Source organism: Cryptomeria japonica, chromosome 8, assembly GCF_030272615.1.
Source record: "Cryptomeria japonica chromosome 8, Sugi_1.0, whole genome shotgun sequence".
Taxonomy (NCBI): domain Eukaryota; kingdom Viridiplantae; phylum Streptophyta; class Pinopsida; order Cupressales; family Cupressaceae; genus Cryptomeria; species Cryptomeria japonica.
In genome coordinates, this window is record NC_081412.1 from 518361813 (window position 1) to 518382885 (window position 21073).

The 21073-nt window shown below is 40.7% G+C and overlaps 1 pseudogene; it reads right to left on the reverse strand.

Moving 5' to 3' along the window:
- LOC131056025 (histidine--tRNA ligase, chloroplastic/mitochondrial-like) overlaps nt 1-20710 on the reverse strand; it is a 153076-nt pseudogene extending 132366 nt beyond the window's left edge.
- Between the last annotated feature and the right edge of the window lie 363 nt (nt 20711-21073).

The following is a 21073-nucleotide window of genomic DNA, read 5'->3' on the forward strand; positions in this document are numbered from 1 at the left end:
GGTCAGAAGCGATTTTGATAATTGCCTTCAAAACTTTCATTCTCAACAATCCTTCTTCACTTCAAGGCAATTCAAACATCATTTCAAACTCATGCCTAAGCTTAGCTTTGCTCAAACTTTGGAGGAAAAAATAGGTTTTAGAATTTTCGCCCTGGACCCTCAGGAAGGGTCAGGAGCGATTTTTCCCTTTTGGGCTTGGTTGCTTCTTGTTGGCCATCCAAATTATCTTCAAAGGGTAAAACATGCCTTTTCACATCCACTCCAACCATAAAAATCATTTTGACCTTGCAAGAAAAAGGTGTTTTTGAGAATTTCGCTTTGGACCTCCTGAGAGGGTCAGGAGCGACTTTTGAATTTTAAGCATATTCCTTCATTCTTTCATCTTCAAACAAGTTTGGGGCTTCATCATGCTCATTTCGCCATTCGCTCATGTCTTAAACACCTCAATTTGACCAAACAAGGCCAAAGATGACTCCAATAGAAATTTTCGCCCTGGACCCTCAGCAAGGGTCAGGAGCGAATTTCTCAATTCATGCTTGTCTCATCATCACTTCAAGTTGATTTCTCCTTTCCAAGGAAGAAAACACTATTCCTCTCTCATCCATACCCAAGCTTGACTTGATTTTGCCAGGAAAACAGGTGATTGAAGGAATTTCGCCCTGGACCCTCAGCAAGGGTCAGGAGCGAAATTTAGGTTTTCAACAAAGTCCTTCATCTTTTCAATTTGAAACTTTCTCAGGTGGGTAAAGGGAGTTGTTCATTTTCCATTCATGTTCAAAACTTGATCTTCTTTCACTACAAAATAAGGAAAATTCAAAATTTCGCCCTGGGTCCTCAGCAAGGGTCAGGAGCGAATTTGCCTTTGTTGCCCAAGATTCATCAATTTTCATGCTTTCAAACCTTCAATTGCATCAAGTGACGTCTAATCTTCCCTCCGGGAGACCCTGCACAAAACAAGTTAGCCAAAATTAGTGAAAAAAAAAGCTTATATAAAATTTTCGCCCTGGACCCTTAGCAAGGGTCAGGAGTGAAATCTTCGTTCCAAGCTAAGCTATTCAATTTTCAAGTTTCAAACCACTTCACAAGGCAAAGTCAGGTCATTTTCAAGGCCAGGAACTAGTTAGCAAGTCCACTCAAAACAAGAAATTGTGTTTAGAATGAAGTTCGCCCTGGACCCTCAGCAAGGGTCAGGAGCGAATTTCCTATTTTAGGCATCATCTTGCTCTCCAAAAATTGATCAAAAACCTCTCCAGGCGAGAACACACAAATTCATCTCAAAAAACTTAGTCAAAATTATGAAGGAAATCCAGTCTACAAAGAATTTCACCTTGGACCCTCAGCAAGGGTCAGGAGCGAATTTGACATTTTCAAGCTCTTGATCCATTTCATTCCCTATTTAACTTAGCCCACTAGACTCACTTTCTTCAATGACCATGCTCAACTGACTCAAACCTGGAAACAAATAGGACTTTACCCGGGCAAACCCTTCCTTCAATCTAGACCTGTCCTGAGTCCTGTCCTATCCAATTCGACTCTCCTGAAGGGTATACCTCATTCTGACAATCCTGAATCTTCAGGAAGACCAACAATTTTCCAAAATTTGATTAGACTTAACTTGGATGAAGCCCTAATACTAAGCTTCCAAGGTTCAACCCCAATCCAGCTAGCTCAGACAGACCACTCACTCACTCAAAATCCTAAAAGCAGAGAGAAAAACAAGCAAAGAGAAGGCAAACCAAAAAAAAAAAAAAGAGGGGGTCCCCATTCTAATGGGGCGATGTGTGAAATGGTCACAACAGGAATCCAAGGATGTTCGGAAGATGAGACCAATTCCCTTAATGGGCTCTTCCACTGGCAAATGAAAGACTACGAGCTGTTGTATGGGTGCAACATGTTGCAGGTTGACAAGGAGCCAGACGAAAATGAATTTCCGCCAGCGTACGGGGAATACACGGAAGGGGATGCTCCTATCAACGAGGCACTAGCACATAGGTTTGACATGATGAAACCAATCCGGTACGAAGAGTCGGTAAAACCTACAAACCTCGGCATGGAAGTAGAGTCAAGGAACATCCTGGTTGGCGACGACTGGAATCCAGTCTTGAAAGCCATCGCATTTAAAATATTCATGGAATACAAGGATATATTCGCCTGGACGTACAAGGACCTCAAAGGGGTGCCGCCAAAACTGTGCGTACACCAAATTCCACTTGTACCTAGGGCCGTACCTGTACAGAAGAGGTCATACAGAATGAATAAAAACTATGGTGTGAGAGTGAATGATGAAATCGAGCGTATGCTCGAAGCTGGGATTATTTTTAAAGTGCAGACCAGCGAGTGGGTGTCGCCCATAGTGATATCCCTTAAAAAGGAGGCAAACCAGATCTGAATCTGCATGGATTTCAGATGCCTTAACACGGTCACCATAAAGGACCCGTTTCCAATACCATTTACGGATAGCATCTTGGAGGAAGTGGCCGGTCATGAAATTTATTCATTTATGGATGGATTTTCTGGGTATAACCAGATATCCATTGTCGAAGAGGACAAATTAAAAACGACCTTCATAGTGGAAGATGGCGTGTACACGTATAACCGAATGTCGTTCGGGTTATGCAATGCGCCAGTGACATTCCAACGGATAATCCTTCACATATTTGACAAGATGTCAGTAGGGAACTTCAAGGCGTTCCTTGACGACTGGTCCATCTACAGTAACCAGGATGCACATCTGGCCGCACTTGGCGAATGCATGGAGAGATGCAGGCGAGCCCGCCTAGCACTCAATCCCAAAAAATGTGGATTCATGGTGCCTCAAGGGAAGCTATTAGGACACATAGTGTGTAAGGCTGGACTCAAGACTAACCCGGACAAGGTTCGGGTGATAGTGGAAATGGAGGCACCTGCAGATGTCACGAAGTCAAATCCTTCCTAGGACACAGGGTATTATAGGCGGTTTATCAAAAATTTTGCTCAAGTATCCTACCCTCTGGACAAGCTGACGAGGAGAGGTGAACGGTACGCATGGGGGATGGCTCGGGAAGAAGCCTTCCAAGAATTGAAGTCGCAGTTGGTAGGTGCACCAATCCTAACATATCCGAATTGGGACAAAGAGTTCCATGTACACGTCGACACATCAAATTTTGCCATAGGGGCCACACTGGCGCAAGTTGGCGATCACGGGCTAGATCACCCAGTATACTTCGCAAGCAGACTCCTGTTAAAGGCGGAAAAAAACTATAGTACGACAGAGAGGGAATCCCTGGGGATGGTGTACTCCGTCCAAAAGTTTAAACATTACTTACTGGCCATGTCGTTCACATTCTATGTGGACCACTAGGCGTTAATGTACCTGGTGAATAAGCCAATCATTCGGGGGCGAATCAATCGATGGCTACTGCTGCTGCAGGAGTTTGCATTCAACATTATTGTACGACCTAGGAAAAGCCATGTGATAGCCGACCAGCTATCTAGAATCAAGTTAGGGGAACCGGCAGAAGGAGTAAATGAAGACTTCTCGGACGCCCACTTATTCCGCATTGTCGTTCTTCTTGCCTGGTACACAAGCATCGGGGAATATCTGTCGACATCACAATTCCCTAGAGAGATGCCACCAGGGGAGCGAAGGAAGCTCGTACTAAGGAATAAGACGTTTCAACTCATTAATGGCCTTTTGTATAAAATGGGATCTGACCAAGTCCTACGGCGATGTGTCCTGGAGGAAGAAATTCAAGGTGTTTTACAGGAAGCACATGAAGGCCCGGAAAGAGGGCACATGGGGTCTGAGACCACGGCCAGGAAAGTTCTATTGGCAGGGCTATGGTGGCCGACACTGCACAATGACACCCAGGAGTGGGTGACGAGTTGTGACACGTGCCAACGGGTGGGGAGGCCATTGAAGAGGGATTTTATGCCCCTCAACCCGTCCAATGCCCAAGAACTGTTTGAACGATGGGGGTTGGATTTCATCGGACCTTTGAAGGCAAGTTGAGTCCGACAGTGCAGATACATCGTGGTGGCCATAGAATACTTGACCAAGTGGGTCAAGGCACAGGCTCTGCTAGACAATTCGGTCGTCAGTACGGCAAGGTTTATCTACGAGCAAATCATTACACGGTACGGGATTCCAATCCAATTGACGAGTGACCAAGGAGGACATTTTGTCAATCACATAATCCGGTTGCTCACGATAGAGTTCAAGATATTCCACTCCTTATCAAGCCCCTACTATCCTTGGGTGAACGGGCAAGCCGAGGCGACAAACAAAATAATCGTCTCTGTGATTTACAAGTCTTGCGGAGTGGAGAAGGAAGATTGGGAGGAACGCTTACCGTCGGTACTATGGGCTAACGGACGATGTATAAGGTCACCACAGGACAGACCCCCTTCTAGTTAATGTTCGGGCAGGAAGCGGTGGTGCCAGTGGAATTCATGGTGCTGAGTCTTCGGATCGCCATTGACAACAGACTAGGCGACATGGAGAGTCTCCTAGAGAGGTTGTACACCTTGAACAAATTGGATGAGCGACGAATGATGGCTCAGTGGGCGACAGAGACGGCACAACAGAGGCGGAAAATGTGGCACGACAAACACTTGCGAAGAATGCAGTTTACTCCCGGACAACTTGTGCTGAAGTTTAACGGATGCAATGAAATAAAGCCTGGCAAGTTCAAGGTAAAGTGGTTGGGTCCATTTAAGGTTTGCGAAGTCGGCGCGAACGGTGCCATTAAACTGTGGATGCTCGACGGCAAGGAAATACCCGATGCAGTCAACGACTTGAAATTAAAGGTGTACCAGGAATGACGGGAATGCCCAGATCGTGAAAATTGAAAAAATTGAAAAAATTTGAAAAAAAAACAAAACATTTTTGATATTTCTTTTACAAGCAATGTTTTTAATTTTGGCAAATATTAAAATGGGACTTAGTCAGTGGAGACATGAAGGAAAATAAAGTGCGGCATACATTGGAAATGGCAAAAAAACAGTCTTAATTCTGTACGGACTAGGGCCAGTGAGAAGGAAATTTCCATACGGAAATCATTGCCAGGTCGACAGAATTACTAGTTTTAGTACGGTACGAAACAATTCAGCACGAAATTACTTGTTAGTACGGAACAATTCCGTACGAAGTTGCAGGAAGGACACCGTACGGACTCGAGCATTTTAGTACGAAACAATTCCGTACGGACACAAGTGCCAGGAAAGAGAAAAAGTACAATTCCGTACGATCATTGGTGTCAAAAGAAGGCAAAAGGGTTGTATGATGGCAAATTAGTCGATCTGCAGGGAAAGAGAAAGGTCCGTACGGTTTTGAATTGACAGATGTATTGATTACCAGGTGCATATTCCGTACACCATTTCATCCATCCCTATACATGAGGAGCGGAATCGACCATAGTACATGAGCATAATCAGGGAAAGAAGTTGAAACATCCTGCAACCGTACAAGAGCAAAATTTGCCACACCGTACACACTAAGGCAGTCTTACAACCATACCGGAATTGGCGAAAAAGACAGTTAGGACACTGGGAACGGTTAGCATTTGAACCCCAGCCAGGAAACAAAATTCAGTCGATGGAGCAAGCAACTAGAAGGTTGAAGAAATTGGATTGGCAAAGGAGGCTACAGGAATCCCAGGAAGCAAAGAGGACAACACGGAAAGGATTCAATGGGTGACTAGCAGGATGCGAGTCGGGGGAAGGCCGTGGTGCAGGATGCATGCACACACAAAGTCACGCCAGACACTGTGACATTTGAGGGACTAATTGGCAGTACGTGCAGACAATGGTGGGAAACAGCCCTAACCCTAGCCGACATTGAGGTCAAAGTAGCCCTTGCCAAAGCACGCGTGCATGACGCAATACAAATGCCCATCTTTTCTATTAAGGAATTTGAACCATGCTTGCACACTATGATCAAAACCTATGATCCAAAGTTGCATACGTCATCATTTAAGTTTCGGCATATAGATATCATAGTTTCTTTCAATCCGGATGATTTCAAGAGGGTTTTTGGCATCCCGGATAAAGGGAGAAAGATTGACAAAAATGCAACGAAGATGTCCCAAGAACGGAAAACGCAACTGTTAAAAGAAATGTGCCGAGATGACTTGACGACAACCGACTGGGCAAGGATTCTAGCATGACAGGGCAGAGGGTTAAAGAAAACATTCCTGAAACCTGGCATCTGGCAGTGCTTGCTCGATTTGATGCAGAGTCGATTAACTGGCGCAAGTAGGGCATCGGATGCAGCGGTACCTATGATTGCACTGATGCAGGGCCTGAAGAAAGGTATGGTCTATGATTGGGCGATTTTGTTATCGGATAGAGCCCACGATTTCCTGATGCTGAAGCACAAAGCTTTTTACATGCCGTACCATGCCATCGAGTTGTTTTTGGACTCTGTACGAGTACAGGTACCGGCCAATCTGAGAGGGTGGCGACCATGAGACTGCATTGATTCCTTACAGCTAGCTATTTTCTATTAGACAGAGTTGGATGCACTCACGGCTGGTGGAGAGGGTTAGACCAATAGGAAGAGAAGAGGGTAGGTCTCGGTGGTGGTGTCGGCCAGTGACACCAATTCAGGATAGGCAAGGAGTAGTGCAGACGAGAGTGTGGAGTCCGAGGAGACATCGAGGTGTTCCGAAGGGGACACTACTTTTCGACTCTCGAAGCTGGCCGAAGTAGAGGTGGAGACAGGGACCCCTGGTACGGAAGAGGGCGGTTGTGCAGTGTCTTTTGGCCAGGTACCACGTGGAACCCGCGGGCTGCTAGCAGGGGGTGTGGCACGACCTCTAGGAGAGGGGGTTCGGGCAGGGCAGTTGTTATTCACACCAGCATTCCTACACGTGGACGGGGAATTGACACCACTTTCCTCGTCTGGGGTGATGATGGGAGTCCTTCCTGGGGTGGCCATTCCAGCATTCGGGCAGATGCATCCTTGTCCTATAATGCAGACACCTGCAGTGACCACCAATCCTTGTATTCCAGTGCGCTCACCTGTCACTGAACTGGAAATAGGGACGGAAGGCATGGGGCAGGCAAAGGACAGTGGGGAAGCAGTGGAGGACACAGACACATGGTTGGACTGGTATGCCGCCCCACCCATAGTTTCGGTAGGGCCACCACCTGCTACACCTCACCATCCTACACAGGCTGAGGTAGTTGATTTGGGGGAGCATCCTACGCAAGTAGAGGTAGTCGAGTTGGTGGAGCATCTTGCAGAGCTGGTTTTGCCCACTAGTGCAAGGAGGAGATACCTTCACAAATGGGCCTTTAGGACAGAGGTGTAGGGAGGACCCAGCCTACTGCCGTAGCACAATTTTTTGAAGCGATGGAGGGGGCAGTTCAGTGGTTGGTAGCCTCCATGGTTGAGGAATCCATTGTTCAGCCAGCCTTGGAGAGCCTACGTGAGTTTGCTACTACAGGGGTAGGAGAGGCATTCCAGAGGTGCTTTGAGGCACGAGGATTACCAACCATAGACCTACTTGAGATGAGAGCAGAGTGGCAGTGTCAGGAGGTGGCCGGAGAGAGTCGAGTGCAGACTTTGGTGAGATAGATTGAGTAGGTTGTGCGGGATGGCTATTACCGACTCCGGGAGGCTCAGATCCAGGCAGATAGAGCTGCAGAGCTGGCCGCTCGCATCCCGTCATTGGAGACGGAGTTGACCCAGCAGCAGGCCCGAGCCGGCTGTGCGGAGGAGGTTCTGGACACGGTGAAGAGAGAATTGAGCTCTGTGAGAGTAGCACTGGCGGCTGAGTCAAAGATGAGGACCACAACAGAGACCCACATTACCAGCCTTGCGGCAGAGTTGGAGGCGAAGCAAAAGGAGCTCATGGAGGTTGTATTCATGGTGAAGCGGTCATGGGAGCACCAGTTGGTGGCCGAGCGCGACCTTGCTTATTGAACTGATCAGGTGATGCGGTTGCGGGCGCAGTTGGCTTTGACATCAATGGCCCCTTCTTCTTCAGGGACGCTCTCTTGCCCTTCCCAGTGATTTGTTGTTTTGGGTTTCAGTTTTGCTTGTACATCATTCCCATTTTAGTTGTCTGTCGTCCGGAGACGACATTTCTTTTGGGGGGGGATGATGTTGTCAGGTAATTAAGCATTAAGGTAAATTGTGTTAGCATCGGCAGTTAACCTGTCAGTTGTCGGCAGTTGGCACCGGGTAACTGACCAGACTCCTTTATATTGTATCTGTTTCCAGTCTTTGGACATGCTATTGTAGTCAAACATATTGCTATCATTGTATGTACTGGCTTATTATGAATCAATAGAACACTTGTGAGTTCCATATATTCTGTGTACTTCTGTCATTTATGCAATGTCTTAACCTGACACCCTATGGGGAAAACAAAGAGATGTCATTGTGAGGACATCTTTGTAATTTTTAATTGCAGATTTGAATAAATATTTGTTGCAATCTTTATGTTAATTAAGTTTGTGTGCAGAATGTCTACATTTGTGTTAAGTATTATTTAGTTTCTGAATTAGCTAGAGGAGTGTTTTTCTTCTTGTATCAAATGGTATCAGAGCCTGAGATATTGAGTGCATTGATAGAGCGTCGAACGTGAGGCAACCTGTGCCAGGACCTACGGGTGAACAGTGGAGTTGGGTGAACAGATTGCCGATCGTGAGGCAGTTCGCACTTGAGAATGTGAAGCGGTTATGGAGAGCTCAAAAGGATCATTGCAGGTGTGTGAAGTCGTGATCGGTTGAGAGCTTGAAGTTGCAAGGAAAGTGTATGCAAGTAGAAGATTACAGCTGATGATGAGAGGATGAGCTTGAAGAAAAGGATGAGGTGGGTCGTGAAGAGGCCCGTGTTGATTTTGTTTTTACAACGATATTGGGAAGAGAGATATGGGATGTGGAGATTCTTGTTGAAGAAACATAGTTGTAGCCTGAAGGTGAAAGATGTCAGAGAAGCCCACACAAATGAAGAGAGACAAGACGAGAAAATGGTCGTGGTGGACCATCAGTTGGCAAGTGAAAGCCAAGAACATGTTAAAAATGAAAGTACCTCACATGTTGAGGTAGAAGATGAAGTTCAAAATGTGGATTTGGAGGTTGTCGTAGAGGTTGATCAAGAAGATGGCGTGTTGTTTGAAGAGAAGATCATAAAGATTGAGGAAGAGAATGTAGCAGAGCTACCTGAAAGAGTTGCGGTCACAATGAGAGGTAAAAAAGATAACGTTGCAGCAGTGGAGGTAAAAAAAAATTTTGTGTAATCAAAAGGTTGATTTGCATAAGTTAGTGGATACAAAGAGTTGTCTAGTTTCTGATTTGTATGGAGATGTGGCATGTTTGTGTGTGGAAAAAGTTGAGGATGGTGAGATTTGGCAAAGGTGGTCAGTGTATGGTGGATTGAAATCCATGAAAGAGGGGAAGAGTGGAGAGAGCTATTGGCGGAGGAGGTCAAAATACAGTGAACACGAGTCCACGAGAGAGAAGAGGAGGAGAGAGAACACTTGGTGGAGGAGGTTGGCAAGTGTCCCAGCTAAGTGCTGGAAGAGGCGAAGGAAGAAGAGTTCTGATGTACCTGAAGTAGTAATGGGGTCTGCTATAGGTTATTTACAGCCTAGAAGAGTAGTTTTACTACTTAACCCCATTTTGTGAGCCTATGCTCACAAATGTCTTACACGGTGTGTCTTAAACAAATCATCCAATTAAAGATCATCAAGCCGAATAAAAACAAGACGACCAGCACCGACCAAAAACATGTCCAATTTCTTTTGTTTCAGGTTTGGTTTTGTTCTCAGTTGTATTCTTTTCAGCACTTATGGTTGATAACAACTATATACATACACAAAGCATTATAGGCATTCACACTTTAAGGTTGTTTGTTTGACGCGTATGCAAATGTTGAAGCATAGACAGGCACGTGTAAATATTTGCCAGAATGCCTCAATGAATGGCATCTTATGGACTGCACTGATTGTTGGTTATGGATGAAATGTATTTGTTGATAAGGTTTCAGAAATGTTTAAGAAAATCTAATTGGTGGTGTGAAGCCAAATTCCCCAACCTTTTACCAGCATCATGAGGGAATGCAATCATTTTTTTTAATATTATAAACTGTTTTGACAGATTGGAATCTGTGAAATGTTTTTTTTGAACGCTGATATGCATTTGTTACAAGACTTTAGAAACTTTCAAACAATTTACAGGTGTTTACAAAACATTCCACTTCCATTCAAAGCAATGAGTAGTAACGGTACAAGAAGAGGAAACATTGAATGCAAATCAAATCTTCTCAACATGCTAAAACTAAATGACTTGGGCATTCGATATATATTCAGAGTTTTATTTTTGCAATTGACAGGCATTGGCACCGTTCAGAGTTCCAAAATCGGGGAAAGAAGAAATAAAGGAGGCATCGGTTAGAAGCATAATGTTCCTCCATCGAAAAGCTAACATTCTTTAGTCTGCCAAATCAAAACAGCCTGCAATGACATGAATGACAAGTGTTCTCATTTTATCGTTTTGGAGAAATGAAGCGGCCAGAAAACGAATCGATGCAGATATACAAAGTAATGTGATATAAAAGAGAGGGGCACGATAGAGTGAATGAGCCCAATATTTTTGAATGTGGGTTGCACAGATAGTGTGGGCATCGGGTAAGATTGGCCGAGAGAGATAGAGGTATTGTAGAGAGGACTAATGTGAAGAGAGATGTCATTGTGAGGACATCTTTGTAATTGTTAATTGCAGATTTGAATAAATATTTGTTGCAATCTTTATGTTAATTAAGTTTGTGTGCAGAATCTCTATATTTGTGTTAAGTATTATTTAGCTTCCGAATTAGGCAGAGGAGTGTTTTTCTTCTTGCATCATTATATCATCATAAAGGAACATATTGTTTGGCAATATACTTCTGCATATATTTCAAGAAGATATTAGAGATAGCAGTTGATCAACACATAGATATTGATGTAATCTTTTAATCTTGAATAATATAAGATTCATAAAGAAAGGATAGGTCATATCGTGTACATCAGATTGCATTGCATTCAATACATATCAATTACATTCCATATACATATTAGTTCCACGAATAAGACTTAAACAATTAGTTGAGCACAGGAATCATCATCCTTATACAAGTTTGGTCAACAATCTAATTCTTGCATGGTGTTAAGGGAATTAACTTTGCATTTGCAAGAGTTTCAATAGAAAGAAGTCTCTTGAAATTGAAGTTATAAGTAAAGAGTCCCAAAACCCCAAGATTCTAGATAAGGGGACATTACATGAGCTTTCCCAATTCTAATCTATCATTAGTGAAAAAGTTGACAATTGGAATGGGCTAAGGGAGGTCTTATTATATGATAGGCCTAATTGATTGATTGGTATTTTATTCGGCTTGATGATCTTTAATTGGATGATTTGTTTAATTAAGGTGACGAGCTATGTAACTATTAGAAGAAGAGGTGTGGACAAACGTGTGTGAATGTCTAGCATATGTTTTTATGTGGCCGGTTTAGTATGGGTTTCTTGCTCTCTATTGTCTAAGGCTAGTGATAGAGGTTCTTTTAGGTGTTGGCTTCATGGCTTGAGGGAGTATTGGCCACAGCCACAACCCTCTAGGTCATGATCCCATTTCCAATCATAAGCTATGCAAGATTTTTCATTGCCCGTATAGGATTCGTCTCAACCTATTTAGATTTATAATAGGTAAGGAATATTAAGGGATTCTGGAATGCCTAGATCTAGAGAGATGATTCTTGTTGATTTTCATGCTAAATTGGGACTAGCTATCCCATCGGCAGAGGTTCGTAGTTGGGTGGAAATGTTGTATCTCAATCCTAATGATGCTCGAGTGGCTGCAGAATTTGAGGTTGATGAGGATATTGGGCAGATTGGTTGTATGTCTAACTAACTGTAGGAAATGGGATTTGCAGGATTTACAAGCAATGTAGGCAAAGATTCATAATCTCTCCTCATCACTAGGGTATTTTGCAGGCCACTAGTTATAATGTCCCCACTTTGAAATAGGATTTAATAATAAAATTAAAATACAAAAGAATAAAAAAATAAATTAAAATTAAAATATAAAAAGAATAAAATTAAATATAATTAAAATTTAATTAAGTTAATGAATGGTCAAAAGGCATGAAATGAAAAGTTGTGACTCCCTCAAACATGAGATATAAGATGGGGAAGAGAACCTCATTTGAGAGGGAAGAGGGAGGAGGAAAAGAAATTATGGAGCATGTGAATCAAGAAAGAATCAATGGAAGAAAGAAGGAATGAGAAGTAAATAAGGAAGTGACTCTTCCAAAGGAGGGCAGAAATTATGAAAGGTTGCGACTCTTTCAAAGGGTGTAAAATGATGGAGGTTTGTGACTCTTTCGAAAGGGTGGTAATTATGAAAGGTTGTGACTCTTTCAAAGGGCATAATTTCAGAAGGTTGTGACTCTTTCAATGGGCATAAATAATGAAGGGTTGTGACTCTTTCAAAGGGTGGTGATTGTGAAAGGTTATGACCATTACAAAGGGCAGACATGATGAAGAGGTGTGACCCTCCCTCACATTGGAAGATATAAGGAGAGAAGGTTTCATTTGATGAGGACATCGAAGCATAGCAGGAGTTCTCATAAAGCAATTAGATCAGACTTGAACTGTGATACTCTAATATCTTGTGGGCTAGATACAAGGTGATTCAAAAAAGGGAAATTACAATTGGTATCAGAGCATGATTCTGCCAGCCTGAGGGACATTACAAGTGATATTTGGTGGGTATAAATAAGAAGTTATTGGAGATCATTTTATCATAGATTCAATTGATTATCATTCCGATTAAAAAGCAGATCTGAGCAGACTTAGTGAGCAGAATCAAAGGTGAATTATAGCAGATCAAAGAGCAGAATTAATAGTGATTTTTAGCAGACCTAAGATCAGATTTAAGGAGCCTTTGTGAGCAGATTTTTGAAGATTCAATAAGCAAATTATTTCAGACTTTCTGAGCAGAATTAGCAGACCTTATGAGTATAGAACACCAAAGTTCATGAGCAGAGTCTGAAGCAATTTATTGCAAACATTTTCCAAATTTATGGGCAGACATTTTCCAGACTTGTGAGCAAATTTAAGCAAATTTGTGAGCAGATTGTATCAGACCACTTGAGCACAAATTTTTGAAGAACATTGAACAGATTTTGAAGGTGTTTTCTTGCAGATATTAAGGGTGAACATTTACAGACCTTTGAGTAGAGTATAGGCAGATTTAAGAAGAAATTGCTTTGAGCAAATTGGTAAAGAGTTTCAGAATTGATTGAAGGAGATCAATTATTTTTCCTTTTATTTCTTTGGAGATTGGTGCCTCATTTTTAAAGAGATTGGTGTTTCTTCCTGAGTAGGTGCTCGGTAGTGGGGATTGATGTCTCCAGGGGGTTAATGCTCAGTTGGCACACCAAGTTTAAAAACTGTGACAGTAGTGATTGTATATTTTTAAACATGAGCTCATGCTGCAATACAATTACACAGGAGACATATTAGTTATTATAGTGAATAAAGATCATTAGGACGATCTAAAATTGTTGGAACAATCCACGGATTTGGTCTATATGGAAACTTCAAGAGCATAGTCACAGACTTATATCAAAGGCAGAGTTGAAAGAGAAGATGATAGTCATAGAACGTGATAGAGAAAGGCCAACTCTGTGTTGCATAGATGAAGGTATGACAGTCCAAAAAGAGACATTCATGACTTTATAAACCAAGAAGAAGACACAAGAGGGGCAAGGATTTCGAGAATTAACTCTACATGAAAGGGTAATGAGAAGTGACAGTCCTATGGTTGAGAAAGAATCAAGTTAGATTACCCCAAGGGATGGAAGTAGTCATAGTTGGACATTCCTGCCTCTTGTGGGCAAAGTGATGAATTGATTACCCCAAGGGATGGAACTAGTCATAGTTGGGCGTTCTTGCTTCATGTGGGCCAAGTGATGAATTGATTACCCCAAGGGATGGAACTGGTCATAGTTGGATGTTCTTGAGTTCCTGACTCTTGTGGGCCAAGTGATGAATTGATTACCCCAAGGGATGGAACTGGTCATAGCTGGACGTTCTTGCCTCTTGCAGGCCAAGTGATAAATTGATTACCCCAAGGGATGGAACTGGTCATAGTTGGACATTCCTGCCTCTTGTGGGCCAAGTGATGAATTGATCGCCCCAAGGGATGGAATTTGTCACAGTTGGACATTTCGCCGCTTGTGAGCCAAGTGATGAATTGATTACCCTAAGGGATGGAACTAGTCATAGTTGGATGTTCCTACCTCTTGTGGGCCAAGTGATGAATTGATTACCCAAGGGATGGAACTAGTCATAGTTGGACGTTCCTGCCTCTTGTGGTACAAGTGATGAATTGATTACCCCAAGGGATAGAACTAGTCATAGTTGGGCATTCCTACCTCTTGTGGGCCAAGTGATGAATTAGTTACCCCAAGGGTTGGATGTAATGCGCTCTCGGGCTTAGTTGGGTTGGGCAGTTTACTAGCGCCCTTTTGAGTTCCTATTGAACCAAGCAATGATTGGTTATAGGTTAATTAGCTAGTCATAATGTTTATTGTAATTTGTATGCTTGGTGTTTTCATGTGTATGCTCTGTGTTTCAAGTGTATGCTCCATTATTGGTTCATACCTGATGTGTTTTTAGCGTGTCTACTCTATATGTGTCCATTAGGCCTTTTGTCTTGAATATGCTTCGCATCATGTTTGATGTGTTTTCAGCAAGTTTATTCAATGTGTGTTTCCAAAGCCATTTCATATAGGGAATCATTTGAACACTTCTTGATCATTGCTTGAGGACAAACAATCTTGGGAGGGTGGACTATAATGTCCCCACTTTGAAATAGGATTTAATAATAATATTAAAATACAAAATAATGAAAAATAAATTTAAACTAAAATATAAAAAAATTAAATTAATATAATTAAAATTTAATTAAGTTAATGAATGGTCAAAAGGCATGAAATGAAAATTTGTGACTCCGTCAAACATGAGATATAAGATGGGGAAGAGAACCCCATTTGAGAGGGGAGAGGGAGGAGGAAAAGAAATTATGGGGCATGTGAATCAAGGAAGAATCAATGGAAGAAAGAACGAATGAGAAGTAAATAAGGAAGTGACTCTTCCAAAGGAGGGCAGAAATTGTGAAAGTTTGCAACTCTTTCAAAGGGTATAAAATGATGGAGGGTTGTGACTCTTTCGAAAGGGTGGTAATTATGAAAGGTTGTGACTCTTTCAAAGGGCATAATTTCGGAAGGTTGTGACTCTTTCAATGGGCATAAATGATGAAGGATTGTGACTCTTTCAAAGGGTAGTGATTGTGAAAGGTTGTGACCATTTTACAAAGGGCAGACATGATGAAGAGGTGTGACCCTCCCTCACATTGGAAGATATAAAGGGAGAAGGTTTCATTTGATGAGGACATCGAAGCATAGCAGGAGTTCTCATAAAGCAATTAGATCAGACTTGAACTGTGATACTCTAATATCTTGTGGTCAAAATATAAGGTGATTCAAAAAGGGGACATTACACTAGTGCATTCTCCCTCCTTATTCGATTGGAGCAAAATTGAGTAGGGCTGGCAAGAGGGCAGAATTAATCCATGGTGTGCACTCCTCTGTGGCCACACCTTGTTCTGTTGCTCTAGTTCCTTTCTTCCTTTTATCTTTAGTAGGTCAAGGCACGCTGGTGTATGATTCCATTTTTGATGGAACAGATCAATACCTGCAAGTTATGTCTCACAATTGCTCTGAAATGCTATAAAATGTGCATTGTTCTAACTATAAATGTTTTTATTTCATGCTTTATGTATCTCTGGTTCTCCATTTTCATTTAGAATTCTGTGCTCTTGGATTATGTGTATCAAAATGCCAAGACAATATCCTTTTGACTGTAAAGTTAGACAGTTATTAGGAGCTGAGTGTACACATAATCTCTGTTTGAGCCACTCAAAAATTAACTAACCAGTTTTATTTTTTTAGGGGTGACTTCCAGAAGTTTCTTTGGCAAAGTTGGATACCTCTAGATGTCTCCTTGGCAGGGTAGCTTTTCTTTGGTTGAGAAGTGGGGAGAGCAGGGTTGTTCCTGCCATATTCCCTAACATCCTCAAAGTCCCTGGTACATTGCAAACATCTCGGTAATGTTTCCAAAAGCTGGGGAAAGCATACTTGCCCTTGCATAATAGTACATATCATACCCCCGCCATAGAGAAGGATATCAATGATCAAGAAAATCATCTTATTTATAAAACCTCATGATATTCTGAATAAACTAATATGTATTGAGCCAGTGATTATCAGCTATTCTATTATTTTAGATGGCAATCAGTACAACAGCAGCAATAATTAGTTTTATTACACACCAGCAATTGGAGTATCATTAAGAGATGTGATTAATAACTAAACAATGCCAGCGATTGGTTATGAAGAAGCATCATCGAGAGTTCGGTTTGGTAGGGGCATGAACAATTCTTGAAGGGTAGAACTTCCCAAGGGTCATCTCTCTTCATACAGGCATTAAGATATTAAATCTGGAAGGCAACGTTGGAGGAAAGTATCAAGGAAATCAATTCAATTAGCATTGGTGCTCATAAAGAGCAGATCAGTTCATAAGATATCAGCTATCAGGCAAATAGATCGATCAGATCGGAAATTACTAATTATTGCAGGCAAATAGCACTCTTGTTCATTTGTGGTATGCATGAGTATATGTTTGTTTGCATGCTTAGTATATGCAATGTGGATAAATGTTACCATATACATCTATGCTCTTCAATTATCTCTTACTAGATGTTAATTAACTTGTTATGCTTCTTAATTTATCCCCATAAACAATCATACAGGAATGGAAGGAAACATGTCAGGGAGAGGTGGTAGACATGGGTTCCCCCAAATTAAGTAGGCCACCCCAAGGGATGGAATCATCAAGGTGAATATTCCTGCGGCTTGCGGACCAAGGGGCAAGTTGTCTTGGTGAGGCACTGTGTGCTCTTGGGCTTAATTGGGCTGAACAATTTTCCTCAATGACCCGGGTTCCCTCGAATTAAGTTGGCCACCCCAAGGGATGGAATCATCATGGTGGATATTCCTGCCACTTGTGGGCCAAGGGGCAAGTTGTCTTGGTTAGGCATTGCACACTCTTGGGCTTAATTGGGCTGAACAGCAACCAGGCACCCTTTATGGATTTCCTCTCCAAACCCTAAATATATTTAATTATGGGAAATAGAACCATTGATGGTTAATGCATGATTTATCTAAATAGAATAAGATGATTATTGTTATGTATGCGCTTACAATTGTTGATTGGATCCCTAAACCTAAATAGAAATAATTGGTCTTATGAATTATATTTCAAATATTATCTGACATGGTTGCAGGACCTAAACCAGAATTTATGTTGATAAATATATTTCATTTCTTATTTCATTCAAATTTGTGATTTTAGGGCAAGATCCAGGATCATCCCAAAAGGGGACATTACAGTACCCCCAACTTAGACTAGATGAATTCTTTATGGGTTGTTTAGTTCTATCGTCTTATGAAAAGGCATATAAGTTATAACACACCTTACTTGCCATTCCCATGTATACACCCATTAGCAAAATTCTTGAGTATAGTCAGATCTACCACCGCTAAAGGCTAATTCTGTTTATAAAGAATTCGAGAATAGGGCTTGCCGCCACTGAGAAGCTTCCATCTCTTTGGGCCCTCGTTTTTTTAAATTTGAAATAAGGAAGCTTTAATCATAAGATATGGTTGTAAATGAACAAATATTGATGTTGAAAAAACTCTATCAGACGCTAGTCAGCTGCATCTTTTGTATTATGCTGTGGAGCATTATAATGATTATGAAAACATCTTACTCAGCATAGACTTTCTCAGTGACAAGGTACATCGCACATCCATGCCCTGGCAATTTTGACTTGTCTTTTTCAATATGCAGTAGAATCAACCAGTTCCTTCATTTTGAACAAATCCATCACCTGATTCTAAGGCACATTTTCAGTCTTTACTTGGAAAATGTTCTTCATATCAGAAAGAGAATGATAATTTTGTTCCTCAGCATAATCACCCTGTTAAGTCATTAACTCTATTTCCACTTTCAATGAGGAAGACACTTTACTCTAATCACATTCATCTAAAACATTATGTTTGTTGGTACCTAATCATCACATTTGAAGACAAGCATACACCCAGGTTCTATTTTGATTTTTGTCCACTTCGCTCACAGAATGGCAGGTTCGCTCTTACCTAATCTTCTGAAAGAGAGGAGCAATTGTACAGAAAAGCGGCTCAAGTAACTTTCAGTGAGTCTTACTTAATTTTTCCCAATACGCATTACATAAGCATGATAGGCTTTCATGTAATATACCTTCTGCAATTTCAGCGAAGACCTTCTCGATGCATGCTTGTGTCAGACATGGGACTTAGAAATGAGAAATAAGCACTTGTTTATATTTTGGCAGGGTAATTTATGCTGACAAGCACATCCTACAGCGCAGGTAAGGCAACTGCTTCCAACACATTAATGATACCTTGCCTCCGCACCAGTTCACATGTATGAGTGAGCCGACACTGGCAACGTCCCCTTTTTAAACATATGAATAAGATATCACAATTCCCAAGGTTACTACACCCTAAGTGCAAAAACAATAGGATTTGCACCTCGGGTTTTCTCAATATTTGCTATTGCATGTCACTTCTGGTTTAACTTTAAGTTTTGAAATGGTAATTTTTCCCTTATGATTAATTAGGTTTTAGGTATTAGTAGCAATGATAAACTAATTATTCATAAATTTGTATTATTTTATATGGAATGAACATTCAAAACATTTATAAAACAATTATAATTAAAGATGATTTTTTATCAACATGAATGTACATCAATAATTAATAATAAAACATTGAGATAATAATTTGCAACAATGAAACATTACGGAAATGACTATATGAAATTGATTAATACATATCTATAAATCACGGAGAGACTGTTTTCCTGCACGTAGAGGATTAGTTATATGTATAGGGTTTCCAGGCAAGAGAGCACTCTAGGAGAACACGGTTTTTACACAGAACCCCACATGCCTTCACGACATGAAATAAACACAGAACCCAACATGCCTTCACGGCATGAAATAGACACAGCCTTGGTCAGGACACTCTCGGATGTACGTTGTACCCTGAGTTGGACACACACTGTATTCCCCTTCTCCAATGCCCAATGCCCACCCACTAGACCTTAACTATCCCCTCTCTTGTGCTTCTTTTAATTTATCCTTCTCTTGTCTTCTTCTTTGATGTGTCCCTTCTCTATTAATTCATAGGTTTATATAATGTCACAAGGTGTTTATAAAAAATCACACTCTTTCATTATAATAATATTTTTTTAATTGCTTTGATTTATATATTCTTTTATTAAAAAAAATTCACGGAAAAAAGTCCCATAACAAGTTAAGAAGATTCTTGTTAGCTTCGTTTGTGTTATAGCTGAAACTCTTAAACTCGAAAATATTTGCAACCTCTATACTCCACCTTGGCCAAATTTGAGGTTCAAAAACCTCTAATACTCCTATTTTCAAGGGAAAGATTAGAATGTCTTCTGTTTGAATTAAGTGGTACCAATTTGATTGAGAATGCAGGTGTGAGGCAAAGTACATTTTCAAAATGTTTCTATAATTTACAGAGCTTGGATTCAGATGTAGACAATGCCAAAAAACAGCCTGGAAATTGGAAAATTGACAAGATAATTAGATAAGATGAGTATTTTAACATTCTTTAAACAGGTCTGCGTAGTCACTAATAATAAAGTAACCTATCAAGCATATTCACTACTTGAAAAAATTGTTTCCATGGATGTCTAATTTAAGAATAAATTCTCTGAAATTTTGTTTGATCAGCTTGAGGGAAAAAAAACATCATGTATTTAATTCTGGTTGCAAGATATTTGAGAAATCGTTCCTGTATCATTATATGCTGGCTATTTTAAAAGTGAATGTGCTTCATAATCTTAAATAAGTTATCTGGCTTTCATGCATTGTGAATAAATTATCCAATTGACCCAATGCGGTAAGCTCAAGTTCTAAAACTTTCATAACAGAGCCCGAAGGCGAAAAACATCCATGAAAGAGCCCCCTTGAGATTGGGCAAAACAATGCAGCACCCAGTGGCAACTATTCTGATGGCTACATAACAAACAAATAACTTAGAAAACCAAGAAACAAAAATATACGTTGCTCAATTGGTTTTCTGATAAGATTTGTGCTTAAAAACCTCAAGAAGATTGAAACTATAATGATGAATTTAAGATAAAACATAAGAAAGATCAAGAAATATTATAAGTCACCACTTGGTAAGAGTAATGAATAAAAAATCAGAAAACTGAAAACTGAAAACATCGTAGAAGACTTACTTTGTGATAAAACATAAGGGACTGAGATCGTACCTGCAGAGACTCCATTTCCTGTGCAAAGGCATCGACCCCAGCGATGTTTAGTAAGCGGAAGCCTGATGTTTTTAATGGTGAAGTATTGGGAAGACAAAGTTAAAGAAGTGTTTCTGAGAAGACAGAGACATCTGGTGGTCGCACACACTGCACCATTTCCTCCCACCATCATACCTCTCACCACGACACAAATTATGACTGTTATCTGTTATGAATCATAACGTTGAAGATCATCTGTTATAATCAGTGGGTTTCTGAAATATGAGGTCTGAAACTAAACATTTGTGAATTGAAAGTATTTTATCGGGTTTTATTTCATATTTTGACCAAATATGACTCCGGTTTCTTTTAATGAATGTTTGAATTTCTTTTGATTTTTTTTCATAGAGAACAATTTGCATTCCACAAGATAGTTATTTAGTATTAGAATGTAGTTTTGATTTTTAATTTAATTAATAAATATCAAATAACTATCTTATCACATGCAAATTGATCTTGTTTAGACAAATCTGTAAAATGGAGCTCTCTTATCTCATGGGTTACAATGTCTTTTAGTCACGATATTACAAAACGAACTTTGTATTTGATTTGATTAATGCGATTTCCTAAAAAAATCGATTATTTAGGT